Raw genomic sequence first — 19,422 nt, 5'->3', positions numbered from 1 at the left:
GGTGTGAGTGTGTGTGTATACATATATGTATATGTATATGTGTATATATCCGTGTGTGTATATATATATGTATATGTGTATATACATATATGTATATATGTATACACACACCCCTACAGATGACTCATATGTATCCAATGCTCCTAAATTCTCAAAGGGAACATTAATTGAGCAAGTCACTTAATATTTTAATTGAAAATTAATTAAATTGAAACTTTGATTGTAGATCCCCAAACTTATTTTCCCCTTTTCCAAACTGATCTTTTCATGCTCAAATTTCATAATTTATAAGGTCTTCTATATCAAGTAGTCCACACAGGCCGGGTACTTAAGCTTTCCCAGCATCCTCTACACGTACCTTTAATTTGTAGAGTTGTTGTAAGACAATAAGTAAAGATGTTTGGGAAGCAGACATAATAAAAGCTTAAATATTAGGTTTCTTTCCTAATACATTTGAATAATGTAAATAGCTTTTTTGGATAATGTACAGAAAGTAATGTTAAAAGTGAAAAAACTCTAATAAAAGTGATTTTATTAGAGTTAGGGGTGCCTGGGTGGCTCAGTCAGTTGAGTGTCCAGCTCTTGATTTCAGTTCAGGTCATGATCTCACGGTTCTTGTGGGATGGAGCCCTGTGTTGAGCTCTGCACTGACAGCTCAGAACCTGCTTGGGATTCTTTTTCTCCCTCTTTTTGCCCCTCTCCCGCTTAAAATAAATACATAGACATTTAAAAGAAAGTAATTGCCAAAAGTTAAATCTTTTTGGTACCTCTTAATCTACAATCTGTTCGTATAAAATTAAGAAAGCCTAGAATAATATTTTCTCCCCCCCCCAAAAAAAAAACATTGGACCCTGATTTGAATATACATTCTTAGACAAAACACTGTATCTTGGTTGGTTTTTCTCTGTTGAAAATGGTCCTAACAGTGTTTGTTATTTTCCATTTGGAAGTGCCTTGTTTTTGAGCATCTTTTTACTTAATTTTTAATGCATATATGCCTTCTTTCAAGTAAGGGGTATAAGAGTGTGTGTGTGTGTGTGTGTGTGTGTGTGTCTGATAATAGAGGGCTGCACCTCAGTTTCCTTTCAAATTGCCAGTGCTTAATAAATTGTCAAACATGTTTTATGTTCTGAATGTTTTTTTATGATTTATTAATTGGAATACATTTAAATGTCTTACATGAGCGAAGAAACTAATTGAACATTGGTGTTATAGATGGCATCCAACTAGCCAATCCAAAACAATTACATGATGGTATCATTAAAATGATGGCGTTGGGGGTAGATATTTGAGTCTGTTTTGTTTGCTGCTATAACCCTCCCAGTGCTTAGAATAGTTCCTGTCATGTTGTAGGTATTGAAGGCTAATTGTTGAGCGAATGAAGATGGTAGAAGGGTTTTTGATTTAGTAGTCGGACATAGTGCCCACTAGTGTCTCAGTGTTGCTTAATTCTGATTAAGAACATGTCACCGTCACTTGTCCCATGACTTATTTTGTAATTGGAAGTTCATACCTCTTAAAATTCCCTTCCCCTATTTTGCCCATGCCCCCCCACACTCCTTCCCGAGGACAACCACCAGTTCTCTGTATTTGGGTCTGTTTCTGTGTTGTTCAGTTGTTTTGCTTTTTAGATTCCACATATAAGTGAAGTCATACAGGATTTGGCTTTCTGTGTCTTATTTCACTTAGCATAATACTCTCTGGGTCCATCCATGTTGTCTCAGATGGCAAGATTTCATTCTTTTTTATTGCCGAGTCCTATCTCGTTGTGTGTACACACCTTCTGTGTCCATCTGTCTATCAGTGGACACTTAGGTTGCTTCTGTATCTTGGCTGTTGCAGATACTACTGCAATGGACATAGGGGTGCATATGTATTTTTGAATTAGTGTTTTTGTTTTCTTTGGGTAACCTGCAAGTGGAATTGCTGGACTGTATGGTACTTCTATTTTTAATTCTTTGAGGAAACTCCATGATATTTTCCAGAGTGGGTGCACCAATATTTATTCCCACCAGTAGTCACGAGGGTTCCCTTTTCTCCACATCCTCACCAACACTTGTGATTACTTTTTTTTTTCTTTGATACTAGCCAATCTGACAGGTGTGAGGTGACCTCTCATTGTTATGGTTTAATTAAGAAAAGACAGAAAGCATTTCACTTGTTTCCATGTCTTGCCTTGTAAGTGGGGACATTTCACAGATTTCACAGGCCTATTAGAAAGGTTTCAGGAAATGTTAAATGTGAAATTATTTTGGTAAATGTGAAATGCTGTGTACATACGTGGACACATTCCTGCTATGCAGTTTCTTATTCAGAATGTGAGCCAAAACATCCAGGGAACCCTCTTCGTTTGGCTGTTTATACTTTATAGAAAACCAATAGCATTTTTTTTCTTTGGGAGGGGTAGTTTTGTTTTCTCTACCTATAAATAAACATATTAGAGTTAGGATCTCAAATTGGTAAGTTTTGAGTGTAATTTAAGAATAGTAGAAAGTTAAGGCAACTTCATTAGCTTTTTTGTTTTATGCTTCTTCTTAAGTCTATATATGTTCCATTTCTGCTTTTCTTTTTCCCCACTTCCCCCACCCTTTTAGACTGTACGTAACAAACATCTCTAGAACTTTCATGGGTAGCATGGGCTCCTGCGATATCCTAAATTGAAATAAGGCTTATCTAGAGTCGGTGGTGAGTCTGTGTCATGAGGCTGGGACGTTGAATAACCAAATAATGATAAAAGAGCTTATCTGAGTAATTTGAGATGCCCAATGTGTGGCTCACTTAATTTGGGGCCGGTTAATAAAAGCTTATCTTGCCTGGAGATACTTGAATATCCATAACTATTGAATCAGGACAGGTCACATTTGAGGAGTGTGGGTATAGTTTTCACAAATAGTGTAGCCCTACACAATTACTATCTTGGGTTGTGTTTCCTTATGAGCAATCTCTCATTTCCTCTGGGATTATATGCTAAGCAAATGTAAACAGATATTGCTTCTTTATTGAGTTTTTCTTTCATCTTCCTATGATACCAGTTCCTATTCTTGTCTCAGTTGTTATGAGGTAGTATCCCTCTCTAAATTTAGGCAATGGAAAAGAAAGTTGTCGATGAATCCAGTGCTCTGAAGGTGGCCTTTTCATTTGTTGAAAGCTGCACAGATTGAACTGAGACATTAGGAAACTTATCAAGTGTCTGTCTCCTGGAATCTGTCCAGCTTCTCCTTGCCTGGCCCGAGATAGTATCTTCATCAGCTCATGTTTCCAGTCTTGAGGTGCTCTGTCAAATTGGGAACACAAAATTAAAACTTAGTCTGTGTAGTTCATTTTAGGTAAGCTTTGTAAAGGAGTCCCTTTCTCATTGGGAAAATAATCTGGAATCCTACTGAAATTTGCAGAGACAGGGTGTCTTGACATTTGCTATTTATTATTCCTGTGTGCTAGAAATTGAAGACACATTGTCATGGCTGTGGGCTTTCATCACATCTTTGCTTTGCTCAGATGTTCGGAAAAGTCCCATTGCGTTTCCTTCAGTGTTGGGAATGATGTACAGTAAGTAGCAAATAAACAGGGATTGTGATCCTATGGAATTTGCTGTTTCTATCCCATTATATCCAGCAACATGGATGTTTCCTTTTCTTCTTTTTCCCTTATCAGTTACATGTGTTTCTCTGTGGTTTTTTGCTTTTATTTTGCGTTTCTACCACAAGAAAGTTATTAAAATAAGCAGTAGTGAAATAAGCAGCTTATGACAGTTCATGTTTGTTATAATGAATATATAACTGACATGTTATTTTCTTACCCCAAAGAGGAAAAAGTAAAACAATAGACATTCTCCCACAGTAGTTGTTTACTGCTTTTATAGTACTCTGATGATGGAATTTGCTTCTATGGCAGTGAAACTTTATTTTGATAGATGTTCATGTCTATTTCTTGGGACCTCTACAGAATAGCCAGTTTAGGCAAGAATTAGTAGATTCTCCTTTTTGGAATCATGGGGCCTTGATTAGAGAGACGATTCAAATGCTTAACCATGAAATAAATGAATTGAGCACTTGCTACCTGCAAGCACAGTGCTACATATGAGGGGTATGGTGACAAGACGAACTCAGTACCTTGCACTGGCAACACGCAGTCTGGTAAAACTGACTGCATGGATAGCAGCTCTGGTCCTTTTTTTCTTCCCTTCTCTTAAAACAGGCCTGATGGTGCTAGCAGGCCCAAGTGGAAGGGGTATGCTTTCCCAAGGATGTGACATGTTTGTTGTAAGTCAGCAAGATTTGAGCAGGTAACTCTGGCGGGGGGCGGGGAGTGGCCAGACCACAGGAACAACATGTGGAAAGGTCTTGAGATGGGGTGAGACTCCAGACATGAGAGGGAGCAGCAGACTGTTGCGGTGGGAGTGTGGTGGAGAGAAATGGAGCGGGGGGGGGAAAACGTGAGCCTGCTGTTTGGTGATTCTGCATGAAATGAGAGGCATGCGGGGTTTTCAGGGCACTTAAGGATTCTGGACTTTGTCTTAAGATGGTTGGGAATCCTTTGGATAGTTTTCAACAAAGGAGTGACATGACTATGAAGAGGAAAGTGTCAGAGGGTTAACTGAATTGTCTTGTTTTTTGTTTGTTTTTAGTTTATTTTGAGAGCGGGAGAGCTCATGTGCATGCAAGTGGGAGAGGGGCAGAGAAAGAGGAAGAAAGAGAGAATCCCAGGCAGGCTCTGTATGTCAGTGTGGAGCCTGATGTGGGGCTCGAACTCACAAACCGTGAGATCATAACCTGAGCCAAAGTTGGACACTCAACCAGCTGATCCACTCAGGCGCCCCAACATTTTACCACTCTGAGTGAAATATGGAAACCTCACTTTCATTTAGGTATCTTATCTTCCCCCACTTTTATTTTTATCTTTTTATATTAAATATAATTTGTTATCAAATTGGTTTCCATACAACACTCAGTGTAACTTCCCCCACTTTAAATGTCATTATCAGATGGTATTATAATTTTTGTTTCAATCATCAAATATAATTTGGCAAGCCATGAGGAAAAAGATGGTCTCTTCTTTGTACCCAGAGTTCTGTTTTCGTCTTGTTTTGTCTTCTTGGTGCCCCAGACCCCTTCTCTTACCATTTCCTTTCGATTTGAAGAAACTTCTTTAGCCAGTATTTGAGGGTGGCTCTGCTAGCAACAAATTCTTTGAGTTTTCCTTTGTCTGAGGCTGTTTCTCTTTCATTCCTGGTGAGTTGGTCAACCAGACCCAGAACGCCCAGCTGGCGGGCCTTTCCTTGAAAGAGGCTCTGCCGCTTCTCTGGCTTCTGTGGTTTCTGATGAGAAATCCACTGTTGCTCAAATGGGTGTTCCTCAGTAATGTTCCTGGGTAACGTGTCACTGCTCTCTGACTGCTTTCAAGATTTTTCTTTATCTTTAGTTTTCAGTAGTTTCGTATGATGTGTCTTGGCATGGATTTTTTTGGAGTTTATGGTGTTCAGATTTCACTTAGTATGTTGGGCATCCCCACGACCCCCCTGCCCCCAGTTTAGTAATTCACTAAGAGCACTCACAAGACTCGGTGTATATTTGTACTCAAAGCTAGGATCTATTAAAACAAAGGGATACAAATCAAAATCAACAAAGGGAAAGGCACATGGAGCAAAGTCTGGAAGAAACCAGGTGCAAACTTCCAAGAGTCTTCAGGGTAAAACCAGATAACCTGTTCTTAAAGAAGGGAGAGAAGTCTCAGCATGGGCTTCCTACCCCTAACTGAGAAGCAAGGTGTGAGGCGACTTGAGTTGTGATGCCCACTTTAGACTGAGAAGGTTGGGGGCGGGGGCGCTATTAGATGAACTTGTACAGCATTCCAAGGATCAAGACCTCCCTCCTTTGCACTGCTGGAGTCCTCAGCCACTCTGCCACTGCATGTCTAGGCACCTCACGGGAAGCTTGCTTCTGGAATAATCCAGGCATTGACATAGTACCTATTGTCCATGTTTTCAGTTGGAAGCCTGTTGGGGTAATAGCTGTACTGGTACAGAAGAAAGTCATGCCAGTTACTTATTCAGATTAACATAGTCCATATCCATAAATTTAGACCAGGAACCAAGTCTCATTTGCTTTTTGGGAAAACTAATAGCATGAACAAAATGAATAGATCAACTGACTTTGTAGGAAACAAAACTAAGGGAATAGAGAACTCCATTTGCTTGGATTTAAGAGAATACTACACCTTTAAACAATATTACTTGGCAAAGCAGCAGTCAAATCATTATTTTTAGTCATTTTTAATTTCTTGGAAATACTGGAATAGGGATGGACAGGGCTAAGAACCAAGCTGCTTATCCATAAGGAAATCTCCCCCCCAAAAGAGGAAGTATGAGAGCAGCTAGGGCACATGGAGGGCATGTCCCAAACCTCCAGTCTTTAACAGTTCTAGAAATTGGAACAGACAGTTGAGAGCAAGAAAGAATACAAGAAAATTTCTTTGAGCTGAAGAAAGACAACTCCCCAGCATGAACTAAGATAGATGAAAAAAGACCTAAACCCTAGACATCCTGGTTGAATTTCCAGGGTCAAAATTCTAAAAATGTTCAAAGGAAGAAACAGGTTATTTGCAGTGTCATAGGCCTCAGACATTTCATCAGGAATACTAGATGCTAGCTGAATAATGAATCTTGTCCTTTCAGTTTCAAGGAAAGGTACTTTCAAGCTATAATGTTGTACCCAGGCAAATCATAGATTTGTGGAGAATAACGAAAGAGGGTTTTAGTTCTGCAAAGATTTAGAAAATTTACTTTACACACCCTGTTTTAATGGTGGGAAAAGTACAAGGAAGAAGATCCATGAGGCCTAAAGAAGAGTGGCCGTGGAGATGACGCAGGAGAGGCCAGGAACAAGGAAAGGAGAAAATGGGTTGACTCTCAAGGCTAGTGACATTTCTCACCCAGTGGTTTGGGGCCTAGTGCCAGACAATTCCTTTCCTTTTCCTGGGGTCTTCTGACCATACCCAGCTCTCCAGTAAAGATGCATCTATCAGAACACTGAAATGCCACTTGTATGTGGTTTAACATTTGATGATGACCTTAAAATTGTCCTGATCACAGCTATCGAACAGAATGGAGATACAGTAAACCTTGACAATGTAAAAATAGGACTGTGATGGTAGTGGAAGGGAAGAGAGAGAGTACATGGGCTAAATATCTAACCTTTTTCACTATGGGGAGTCAGATGGCAACAAGGTGAGGTTGATTTGTCTGCTTTTAGTTACACTTACAGGGATGCCTGGGTAGCTCATTCTGTTCAGTGTCGGACTCTTGATTTTGGCTCAGTTCATGATCTCATGGTTTGTGAGATTGAGCCTGCATTGATCTGTTGGGATTCTCTCTGCCCCTCCCCTGCTTGTGGGTACATACACTCTCTCAAAATAAACAAACAAAAGAGGTTACACTTTCATAGTAGTTATATTATTGTCCCCAGCTTCTCAAACAAAACTCCTGGAAAGGGGATCTGGATAGGAAAGGGAAAGAGATACCTGTTTATACCTTTATATATATTTTAATGTTCTTCCATGTGCAGGCATTTTAGTAAAATCATGCAGCAGCTACTTCTAGGGCCAAAAAAATAAGTTTTTTTCCTTGTCAAAATTCTTAATTATGTGTATTTACTTTCTACCACCTCTCAAGTTTAGTAGGTCAGAGGCCTTTTCTGCCATGGACTATAAGCACATGCATTGTGTCCCTTACTGGAACAAAGTATTTTAGCCCAGGAGATGCTGAAAAGGAAGGATTATCCAAATTCTGTTTCCAACACTTTTCTGTTCAGGGATGCACAGGGTTTTCTAGTAGCCTGCTGGGCCTGTGTTTCCTAACATACCAAATGGTCAAAGGCAGGAAGGTTCTTATTGGTTATCCAGTCTATCCTTTCTGAAGAGGAAACACTTTCAGACATGAGATAATCTAGACTGTTTCTTCTGGAAATTGGACTCTGTAGCATCTTCCTTAACCTACCTGATTTTTTTTTTTTAGGGTTTATTTATTTTGAGAGAGAGCGAGGCAGCGTGGGTGTGGGAGGGACAGAGAATCCACACTGTCAGCACAGAGCCTGATGTGGGGCTCAAACTCACAAACCGTGAGATCATGACCTGAGCCAAGATCAAGAGTTGGATGCATAACCGACTGAGCCACCCAGTCACCCCTTAATTTACCACATTATTGCTATGTAGAACTTGGAAATTCCTCTAGCTGGCTGTCCTGGCTTGCAGGGGTGGCTGTAGTCCAACCTGAAGCAGCTGTTTAGAATCTGCATGACAATATCACATCATGGGCAGATTATTAGGTCATTCTTTTCCCTTGTTCTTTTCAGGTTAAATTAGGACTTTCTGACTCTGACAAAGGCTGACTCCTCACATTCTGTGGCCATTTTCCCTGTCCTTACATTTGATTAAAGCCACAGCAGTTAGGTCTAAGAGAAAAACAGCTTCTATAAAAGGGAATTTTTAAGCATGCCTTTGAAGTATAATTACTGTTGAAGTCAAACTTGTTTTCTAATCTCCCTTGCTAATTGGAGATGGGAAGTCTGATGATCTGTGGAGTTTCGGGGCTCATTCCGGTCTTAGATAACACTGAATTTGGTCCGTGTGTGGTTCGAGTTGGCAGCTTCAGTTCTGACCAGTGATGAAGTGGAAACAAGTTGACAGTCCAGAGAATTTCTCCTTTCCAACCCACATTTTTCAGTTTTTAGACCATGGTCCTGGTTAGAGAAGATTCACAGGAAGATCCAGGAGTGGCAATGAGAGAAGAGCATTCAGCCTGTGGTCTTGAGACTGGTTAAAGGCTGAGAAGTAGAAAAGCCTGATGCTTTAATGATGACGACTAGACACTTTAACCAGCAAGTCTCACTTTGCTATTAAGACCTAGGAAACATTTGATGTATTAAATTCAAGATGAAGAATAATTATAAAAGACAGACAATGGAATAAATGTTGTTAAATAATACTCTGTGGTGAAGTTTTATAACTCTCATTCAAAAATTAAACATTTATCTTCCAATCCTTGCAGGTATACAACACCCTAGTTACTTTTAAACCTAATATAAAACTTTTTTTGGGGGGGGGTTGGGAGAGAGAGTGCACGCACACATGCACGTCCATGGGAGAAGGGCAAAGGGACGGGGGGAGAGAGAGAATCTTAGGCTTCACGCCCAGTGTGGAGCCCAATGCCAGGCTCGATCTCATGACTGGGAGATCATGACCTGAGCCGAAACCAAGAGTTGGACACTTAACTGACTGAGCCACCCTGGCGCCCTGTTTAAACTTAATACTGGGGCGCCTGGGTGGCTCAGTCAGTTAGGCATCCGGCTTCGGCTCAGGTCATGATCTCACGGTCCATGAGTTCAAGCCCCGCGTCGGGCTCTGTGCTGACAGCTCAGAGCCTGGAGCCTGTTTCAGATTCTGTGTCTCCCTCTCTCTCTGCCCCTCCCCTGTTCATGCTCTGTCTCTCTCTGTCTCAAAAATAAATAAACGTTAAAAAAAAAAAAAATTAAACTTAATACTAATGTTGAAAGTGACTTTCTTGATTAGCTCTAGGTATTATTTATATGGGTAAATGACCTCTTTAGCTAGACGTTTCTGAAAGATGGTATATATATCATGTTTTTGTAAGTTACTACATTTTGAATACAAATGGAAGTTTAAATACTGAGTATCACAGTGTTCTTGGGCTGTATGTTTATATAAATATAACAAACATGTATATTAAACCTATATAACAAATATGCATATATATTATATATGTTAAGCTTATGTAATAAATATGTATATATATATTAGCCTATCACACAAACACATGTTTATAAACATGAATATGTGTTAACATGTAACAAACATGTTATATTGACATATAGCAAGTAAATATATGTATACTATGTGTATGGGTACATATACCATGGTTACTGATTTGAAAATGTTTCATTGGTCATCATAGGTTGAATGAACTAGCACTGTGGGAAAGATTCAAATTAACCTGGTAGGTTTTTCTACCTATAATTTGAAGAATGAGGGTCTTGGGGACTACAACTAACTTGCCCTGAATAAACAATCACCAGGAATACCAATCAGGGAGGGATGTCTACTACTTCTGTAGCCCTTCTCCTTGTAGGAATACACTGGCAAATGCATACTGCTTGAATCCTCTTTACTTTGCGAGTGTCTGGGAAAGAACTTAACACCTGTTTCAAAGAAGCAGCAGGACTTCCCGGTCCCGTGTGCTCATTCATCAGGCCATGGAGAGCTGTGGAGAAATTAATGCTTTTCAAGTTTACCCAATAAACCTAGAGGATCAGATAAGCTGCAAGCCATATGTACCTACCCCAGGGGGCTTGCTCAGGTTGGGGCCGAGTCAGCAGTGCCTGCTTAATGTGAACGTAAGGCCCTTTGGAAACCTTGTATTTCAGTCTGGTCAGAGTTGATGAGAGAACCAGTAAAATACTATCTTTACCCAGGTTCCTGAGTCCCTTTAAGTTTAGTGCAGACATGGGAGTGCATCTACGTGTAAGCGTTCTATAGGCTCTCTCCTGTAGGTATGGACAAATATAATCTGATCACCTGGGAAATTTATAGCTGAGGCGATGGTTCGTGAAAATAGAGTGGTGGTGTTTGGGTTTAGGTCAAAATGCTGCGGTCTGGATAAAATTTCCTGCCACCATAAGGGAGAATAGCAAGCTTTAGAAGAGGAGGTGTCTCCTATCCATTCACTGATCTTAGACCACTCTGTCACTGGTGTTTGTGAAGGGCCATGCATGGGATTCCTCTGATTGTTTGGCTTAGTATTGAGGCCTGTCCACCTGTTGTATGAAGAAGGAATAAAAACAGAGGATTGAGAGTTTATCTCGATACCCTTTCCCTTACTTTGCAGGACTCTGTGGTTAAAAAACACCGTTATTTAAGAGTCAGAGACATGACCTTAGCAGCCCGTGGTTTTGAAGAAACCATACTTGTTAGAATGTGGCATTTGGGACATATGCTTCCTCTGAGATAGTCTTTGGATACAGAAGTGAGTGCCGTTGACCTACCGTGATCAAATCGTTGAATGTTCAAGGTTTAGTACTTTGCCTCTGAGTTGAAAGACTGAGTCTGTAAAGTTGTCTAGATAAGAAGACGTAATGCAGAAAGCATGCTCATCATTTTGACAAGACATGTTAAAATGCCCGAGAATTGGGAAGAGTAAAAGGGCAGATTTCTGCACTCTTCCTTTCTAGCTTCTAGAACATTTCCCCTCTGGGTTTAGAGAACGATTTTGCTACAACTTGCTTTAACTTTTCAGCACTCTTCTAAAAAAACAAAAAATTGCTTCAGTGTGTGAATGCATGCCACAAGCTTTTGTCCAGTGCTTGCCCTGTTTGTTATCGTCCCACAAACACACCTAAACGTGGGAACCCTGCAAAAGCAAGATGCTACATGATTTGCTCCATTTGAGAACTCGCATGTGGCAGGATGGAGACTGGAATTCTGGTATCTAGATTCTTAGTCCAGGGTCCTTTTAGTCTTTTGCTGATCTTTATTATAATATGTTATGAAAAATTACAGTAAGGAAGTACACTGTTGGCCATCATTGTTATATCACATCACGTGACATACCCTTATGATGCAGTTCTAATCCTGTGCATTCTCCAGAGTGAGTATTGTTAAACTGGTATGTCTGTTACCCTGGGGGTTGGCAAATTGTGGCCTTGTCTGGCCTTCAACCTGTTTTTGTATGGCCCAGGAGATAAAAAGCGGCTCACATTTTTAAATGGTTGGAAAAAATAAAAATTCATGACCTATAATTTTTGTGAAATTCAACTCTCTGTATATATAAATAAAGTTATATCAGTGCATAGTCCCATTCATTCATTTACGTGTCACCTGTGGCTGCTATATAATGCTATGATGGTGGAATTAAGAAGTTGCAATGGAGACTATATGGCCAGCAAAACCTAAAATATTTACTAGTTGGCCCTTTGTAGAAAACATTGGCCAACGCCTGTGTGAGCCTGTTGCCATGATCCCTGAGTTTCACTGGTATTGAATACAGCCATCTAGCCCTTCATTTTATTCCCTTTACCAAGGTCTTACCAAAGATCTCTAAAATTCCCCAATGACACATAGCCTGCAGTCACTAAGGTGGTCAACTCTCTAAACCTAAACCTCTAGGACATAAATGCCTTTACAGAAACATAAAACATTTGCTAATATCTTCAAATAGTTTTTTAGGCTCCCTTATTGTTACAGAGTCACCTAGGCAATTACTTTGACTTCTCCCCATGGAGGCCACACCATCACTACTACACTGGTCTTTTACTCCAGACTCTGCCTTCTGAGCATATTTATTGCCTTCTAATTTACAGATAACGGAGGCCAATATTGCATTCTCTGTATCCTCACTAGCTTTGCCTTCTAGTTGCATAGGAAGAAATAAGTCTCCCTTTTCTAAGGCTGTTCCCTCTACCTTACCTCTCTGTCACATTCCTTCTGATCTCCAGGACCTCAGTTCAGTGCATTCCCCTTTTCTGTAGACTCTTGTTTTCTCTACTGGTTCTGTTCTCATTCTATCAGTATGTAGGTCTCCCTTATCCTAAAGAACTATCCTGCCTTGAGTTTCATGCTCTGCAAACCTACAACCCTATTTCTCTTATTTTTATAGCCTGATCTCTCTAGGAAGAGTTATTTCTTCTTCCTCATCTTACATCTGCTTGACCTATTAAAACAGGTTTCCGTTCTAGCTCCTCTATTGAATCTGCTCTCTTCGGTGGCCCAGTTGTCCAGCCAGTTGCCGTTTCTTAGTCATCATCCCATAGTAACTTCTGCGTCCATGTTGCAACCCTTCATTATCTTTACTGTTTTTGGTCTCTGCTCATCCCTGAACTCTGCAGCCTTTCCCAGTCTTTGTTACTGAGTCTCCCTTTATCCACTTGTAAATGTTCCTGAAGTCACTTCTCTTTTCCTTGTGTACCTTCTTCTTGGGTGATTTTATTCATGCCTGTGGCCTCATAACACCTACTTGTTGATGTGCCCCTTTTTTTCTCTAGCTGCTTTCCTGAACTCTCCACCCCTTAGTGGGCACCAGCACGTAGGTATGTCCTATAACCATCTCAAATTCAGCTGCTTTTTTCCTTTCATTTAAGCCTGCTTATCTTATGTTCCCTGTCTTAGTGGATGGCATCAGTGTTTTAGAAACTATGGCAGTAGCTTTGGCCGCCTCCTTTTCTCCACTCCCTGTATTCATTGGGTCACCAGACATCTCCTCTTTAGCTCAGATGTGGCTTATTTAAAATATTTTCATCAAATGTTCTGCTGAGACTTTAGTTTGATCCCTTGTGATGACTCACCAACTCTGCTGTGAAACCTCCTAACTGGTCTTCCGGTCCTCGCTCCCTGCCCGAATTGTCCACCATCTGTATGGCCATTTGTGCCGTCTTCATAACATACATATCTGACCAGGCCTTTCTCCTCCTCAGTCAAAACACAAATTGAATATTAAAGCACGTCCTCCTAATGACAGTGCGGAACCTGCCGCCACCCATCCTCCAGCCCTAGCTCTTCTTCCGCGTCCCCGTGCTTCAGTCCTGACAACATGCACCCTTCCTTGACCGTGCACTGCTTCTTCCTGCTTCCGTGGCTTCACATAAGTTATTTCTGTCTGGAATGGGAATGGCCTCGGACCCTGTAGGATAACCTCTTCAACCTTCAAGGGCCATGTTAAATATAATCTCTCCTGGTGAAGTCTTTGGACTCCCTTGGAAAGTTAATCATGGTCTTTGTGAGTGTACTTCACGGTGCCTTTTTTCCACTTAGTGTATCACATTATATGTGTATCTTACTTGCCTGCCTTCTACGCTAGCTGGTCTTCAGAAATTGGAGTGGGAAGGAAAGGAGGGCAATAATCATATTTTATTCATCTCCGTATCTGCAGCATCTGGTACTTTATAGTCCCATGGTGGGTGCCTGCTCAAATGAATAGAGAAATGAATTTTAAAAAGCAGGTGGGAACATCAGGGCCAGATTTCTGAGAACGACTGTGGAGCAGGGAAATAACTATGTGCTGTGTGTGTCTTTGAAAGATATTTGCGTCACTACTCGAGACTGACCTTTAATGTTTTTTGTTTTGTTTTGTTTTGTTTTTATCTCTTGGTAAATTTTGAATGAAGGAACGACTCTGGCTGTGCTCTATAAATGTAGGGTGTCTGCATAATGCTAGAGCATGCCACTTTATTTTTGGCTCACGGGGTACACAGGGTCTTGCCTGTGAAGATTTAAATGATAGTTGACCAGTTTCTCAGGGAAGATCCTGGGTTAGGGAATGATGGAGAATATAAATTTGGGTAGCTGAGAAGAGCCACAAGCGAGGAGATACAAAATTATAAGTTATTTAGAAATCAGTTCTGTGAATTTTAATACAACAGATCTAAAATTTGCTTTTAACGAGTTTTCATCAGACTTATTAAAAGCTGAAGAAGTAAAACACTCACAGGGGCTGCTTTAGACTGATTTCTTAACATGTGATCCTTCTGTCTTTCAAAGCAATGGTCCTGGATCACCTGCTTTGTGTGAGAGGTGGATAAGAGAACGTGGCAAATTAGACCGAGCCAGCCTCTGCAGGCTGCAGTTTTGCCTTTGACAGTCTTATTCGTCAATGAGAAAGGGGAAAGAAGATGGAAGTAGGGAAGATCAGGGCTTATTTTCTAGAATAACTTCCCCCTATATCTTAGTCTGTTCACGCTACTATGAAACAAAATCCCACAGAGGAGATGGGCAGCACTTTACTGCTCACAGTTCTGGAGGCTGGATGTCTGAGACCAGGTGCCAGCATGCACAGGCATAGGGGGGCCCTCTGCCAGGTTGCAGATTTCTTGTGCTCTCATGTTGTGGAAGGGGCTCAGGAGCTCTTTGGAGCCTCTTTTATAAGGCATTGGTCCAGTTCATGAGGGTTTTATTCTCATGACTTAAGCTTCTCCCAGTGGCCCCACCTATAATGCCTTCATGTTTGGGGGTTAGCACTTCAGCATGTATTTTGGGGGACACAAACATTCAGACCATGGTACCCGGATTAGAAATGTGGCTGTACTGTTAGAAGCTACTAGAAAGAGTAAGAGCACTGCCCTCCAGGACTTCCTCACCCAACTCAGATGCTGCACTATTGGAGGTAGCATTTATAGAAATTCTGCTAAACCCTCTTTTAGCTGTTTTATGAATAGTTTCTTTTTTTTTTAATTTTTGTTAATGTTTATTCATTTTTGAGAGAGAGACAGAATGCGAGTGGGTTAGGGGCAGAGAGAGAGGGAGACACAGGATCTGAAGCAGGCTCCAGGTTCTGAGCTGTCAGCACAGAGCCCGACGCGGGGCTCGAACTCACGAGCTGTGAGATCATGACCCGAGCTGAAGCCAGATGCTCAACTGACTGAGCCACCCAGGCACCCCAACAGTTCCTTTGATTGTAAGAGATGGTAGCATTTCAAGAATTTGAGTAAGCTTTGTCACCTTCTTGTAAGACTTCCTGCCAACTAGTGTCCTTGGCACGACCCTTCACTTTAACATTGCAACCTAGCATGGCAGGACCTAGCTCACCCTAGGCAGGGACTCCTGTTAAATCTTGATGTGTCAATCACCTGATCATAGGCCCTAGTCATTAGTAATATAAAGTCATTTAGGTGGAAACCAGAAGAGTCACACACACAAAGTTCAACAACTTAGTGGCTATTAGGAAGTATTAATGAGTTGTGCTCCTACAGGTATATTTCTTCATTGAGCCTTTATCCAGCTGGGCTGAAATGTCTAAACTAACTTTTGTCTTCAAAGATACTGTGTATATTAAGTTATAGTTAATAAAGTTTAAGAAATTGGGCAAAACCATTTAGATGTTAAGGTAGGAATGGTAAAATGGTTTGAAATAAGGAAATGTTAGTAAACTCACCAAGATTTTGACCACATTGCACTTTGATTTTATACTGTGTGCCAGACATTGTGTTCAGTACTGAACTGGCTATCTCTGTGGTGAGAAGAAAATGTGAAAATAATTGTTTCTAGAAGATGTCCTAGCACTGCTTTATTTTTGAACTCGTTTAGCTTCATGGAGTTACTGATCTTTTGAGGATGATCACTGAGCTTCTCATTAGATCAGTTACTCTTTTTCCTTTCGTGTGAATTACTGCTTTCTTAAATTTGATTTTGATTATATGCAGAGACCTACATGTTTAACAAAAATTTGAATATTTGCTGTATTTGTTATGAATCTAGGCAAGGCACAGAAGGAATGTCATTGGGGCTGGAAACTTATTTGTTAATAATTCTCAGTTTGGAGAATTAAAGAAATTTAGATTCTTAAACCTATCCCATCATCTGCCCTTTGTGATTTTTCTTGTTATTGTCATCACTGGAACATTTATCAAATTAAGTTTTTTCTGGGGTGGGGGGGTTGTTATACTTAATGATTTCCAAAAAATGGCTTCAGAGGCGCCTGGGTGGCTCAGTTGGTTGAATGTTTGGATGTCGATTTCAGCTCATGTCATAATCTCAGGGTTGTGGGATCAAGCCCTGCATTGGGCTCTGTGTTGAGTGTGCAGCCTGTTAAGGTTCTCTCTCTCTCCCTTTGCCCCTCTCCCCTGCTCGTGTGAGCTCTGCCTTTCTCTTAAAAACAAACACAAAACAAAAATAGCTTCACAGATCTGTAATTTACTTTTTCAGTCTGGCAACTTTGAAGATGTACCGAAAATAATTGACCACTTTTGATTTTTGTAGAAAGATGAGGGTTCAGTCCATACCTTAGTACCTAATCACATTTATTTCCATAGAAGATGCTTGTTAGATCAGGGAGGCAACATAGAAAGTTTTGCAGTACAGGTGTGTTAGCAAGGAAGTTCAGAAACACTAGAGGTGGGTAGGAGGGCATGGCAGTGGGGAAGGGTCCTGTGAGATGATCCGGAGTGCCTTCTAGATCATGTGTGCCATGAAAAGCCACCGCAGTACTAGTATCTGACTAACACAGCTTTGGTCATGACGTTTAGGGTGGGCTTGCCAGGGACGGTGATGGCGGCTACAGGTTGTTTGAGGAGTAGATGACATTCATCTGGTGCGAGGTGGTGAGCATCCTGGTCAAGGAAATTGCAGTAGGACTACAGAGAGCATGTGGGAAGGAGTGTCCTGGGAGGCTGTCCAAATTAAGGTATTTAGGAAGGAAAACCTTCAGCGTGTCCTGGTGTTTGGGCCCAGCTCCGTTATATCTAGGGCTTGGAATAGAACAAGCAGATACATAGTCCCAAGCCTCATCCCAAGTTTGAGAAGCCCTCTACTTACTGGTAGTACTTTGCAGTAGAGTGTAAGGAAACATAACTGTTGTTCAGAACTTTGTTTCCCATTTTCTTCTTTAGCAATGCCATCTTACTCCTTTTTTAGGGTCATTTCAATCATCCCTGAGCCTCTCAAAAAACATCCTCATATGAAAAATCCATTAAATTAATTGACTGAAAAAGATAAAATTGCCCTTTAGAAGGTTGTTTTGTTTTATTCGCTATAGAAATGCTTTCTGGGGCACCTGGCTGGCTCAGTTGGTAGAGCATGTGACTCTTGATCTTGGAGTTGTGAGTTCAAGCCCTACGTTGGGGAGTAGAATTTTACTCAGAAAATATTAGCAAAAAAATAAAAATGCTTCCTGTTACAATTCCTACAATTCTTCAGCTACATAGTGAAGAATAAATAGGATGTGATGGCTTCCTGTCCTTTCCCCTCTCCTCCTCTGCCACAGCCTTGGGTACTAGTCTAATGTTGTTGTTTTGTTAGCTTGCCCCACGATAATTCTCCTCCCTCTTCTTAAAAGCCTCCATGCCAAAGGACAATGTAGAGCATTCTTTCTTGCAATAGATGCTAATTGTATTCTTAGTCAGGATCTTGCTGTCATTGCCACAATCACTGTACCATTGTGCTGGGAGGCTGGGTCACAGTAGTTATTGTGCAGAGTAGTGAATGCTGTTTACTTGGGATGCATTGTCGCTTGCATCTGTGGGTGAGAACACGCAGTTACTGTAATTTGCCTGGCAAGTGATCAGACATCATCTGTTAAGCAAGTTAGCAGTCACAAAGAGCTATTGATCTTTTTTTTTTTTTAATATAGAATTTTAATGAGAAACTTTGAGTCCTAGAGATTAAAGGTGCAGGAGTGGCTACCTTGGGTGTGTTGCATACCAAGCTCTACTTTGCAGTGTATTTGGGAATCAGGTTTGTGTGTCTAGAAGTTACAGGACAGGGAATGGTAGCCTCGTGGGTCTCTGCTCTGGCTGAGCTTGAGAAGAGCTCACCCTTAATTACAGGTTGGATAAGTGAGGTGACTGCTGTCAGTCAGGAGTGACGCTCTGCTGCAGGGTCCCCTTCTGGACACTGGTGAATTCTGAAAAGTGTGATCCTTGTGCAGGCGGCTGCTTTCCTCTTTCACTTGCAGGAGGAAGAGCTGTTTTGCATGTAATTGTTGGAATGGGGCAGTACTTACCTCCACGACTCTTGCTGAAATAAGAGGAAACACTTTGCTCTTTGAAATAACCTTAGTGATATTTTGCAAGGCTCTTAAGTATCCCCATTTTGGAGCAGATTATTTTCTTGACTGCCACACCCCATCGTTTCTGTCCCTTCAACTGCACTGCCCAGTTTGAAATGCTCCTCAGCCATCCGCTGGCTCATTAGTGGTGCTCATTAAGAGTGGTCTGGGGGGGTGGGGAGCCTGGTACATCAGTCAATTGAGCGTCAGACTTCATGATCTCACGGTTCCTGAGTTGGAGCCCCATGTCGGGCTCTGTGCTGACAGCTCAGAGCCTGGAGCCTGCTTCGGATTCTTTGTCTCCCTCTCTCTCTGCCCCTTCCCTGCTCTCTCTCTCTCTCTCTCTCTCTCGCTCTCTCTCTCAAAAATAAACATTAAAAAAAACATTAAAAAAAAAAAAAGAGTGATCTGGGGATGCGAGTCAGGCAGTCCTTTTCATACTTAATGCTTCAGGTTTGGTGAGATTTCCAGCAAATACAGTCCAACTAACTGCTTTATGTGAAGTTTAACCTCCTCTGTATTTCTTATCTGTTCCCTCCTGCCCTGCTTATTATTATTAGTCCATGTCTAAGTGATTGCTTTTTAGAAGAATGGATTTTGCTTAGCAAAGTAATCCGTATGCCTTGAAGGAAGACTATGTGATGTTTGGTGTGACTTACTCAAGTTTTTACGGTTTTGAGGTCTTTTGCATGATCCCAAGAACTCGGAAATAGCAGGGGTTGGCATTTTGGGCCGAGGGAGATACGTTAATTCTGTCAGGTGAAGCAGTGTACGAAGAATTAGATCATTTTCCCGTTGTAGGTTTTTACCTACAAGGTTTTTCCTTGTTGTTCCTTAAAGTACTAAATTAATAGTATATATATAATCCTACCTTTAAATGTTAC

The 19,422-nt window shown here is 41.0% G+C and overlaps 1 protein-coding gene across 3 annotated transcripts in view; it reads left to right on the top strand.

The window, feature by feature from the left end:
* Window positions 1-19,422, top strand: part of SLAIN1 (SLAIN motif family member 1) — a 64,396-nt gene that overhangs the window by 22,819 nt on the left and 22,155 nt on the right. The window lies entirely within an intron of this gene.

Source organism: Neofelis nebulosa, chromosome 1 (assembly GCF_028018385.1).
Source record: "Neofelis nebulosa isolate mNeoNeb1 chromosome 1, mNeoNeb1.pri, whole genome shotgun sequence".
In the NCBI taxonomy this organism is placed as follows: domain Eukaryota; kingdom Metazoa; phylum Chordata; class Mammalia; order Carnivora; family Felidae; genus Neofelis; species Neofelis nebulosa.
The sequence above is the reverse complement of the archived record's forward strand: the minus strand, read 5'-3'. Positions and strand labels throughout refer to the sequence as shown.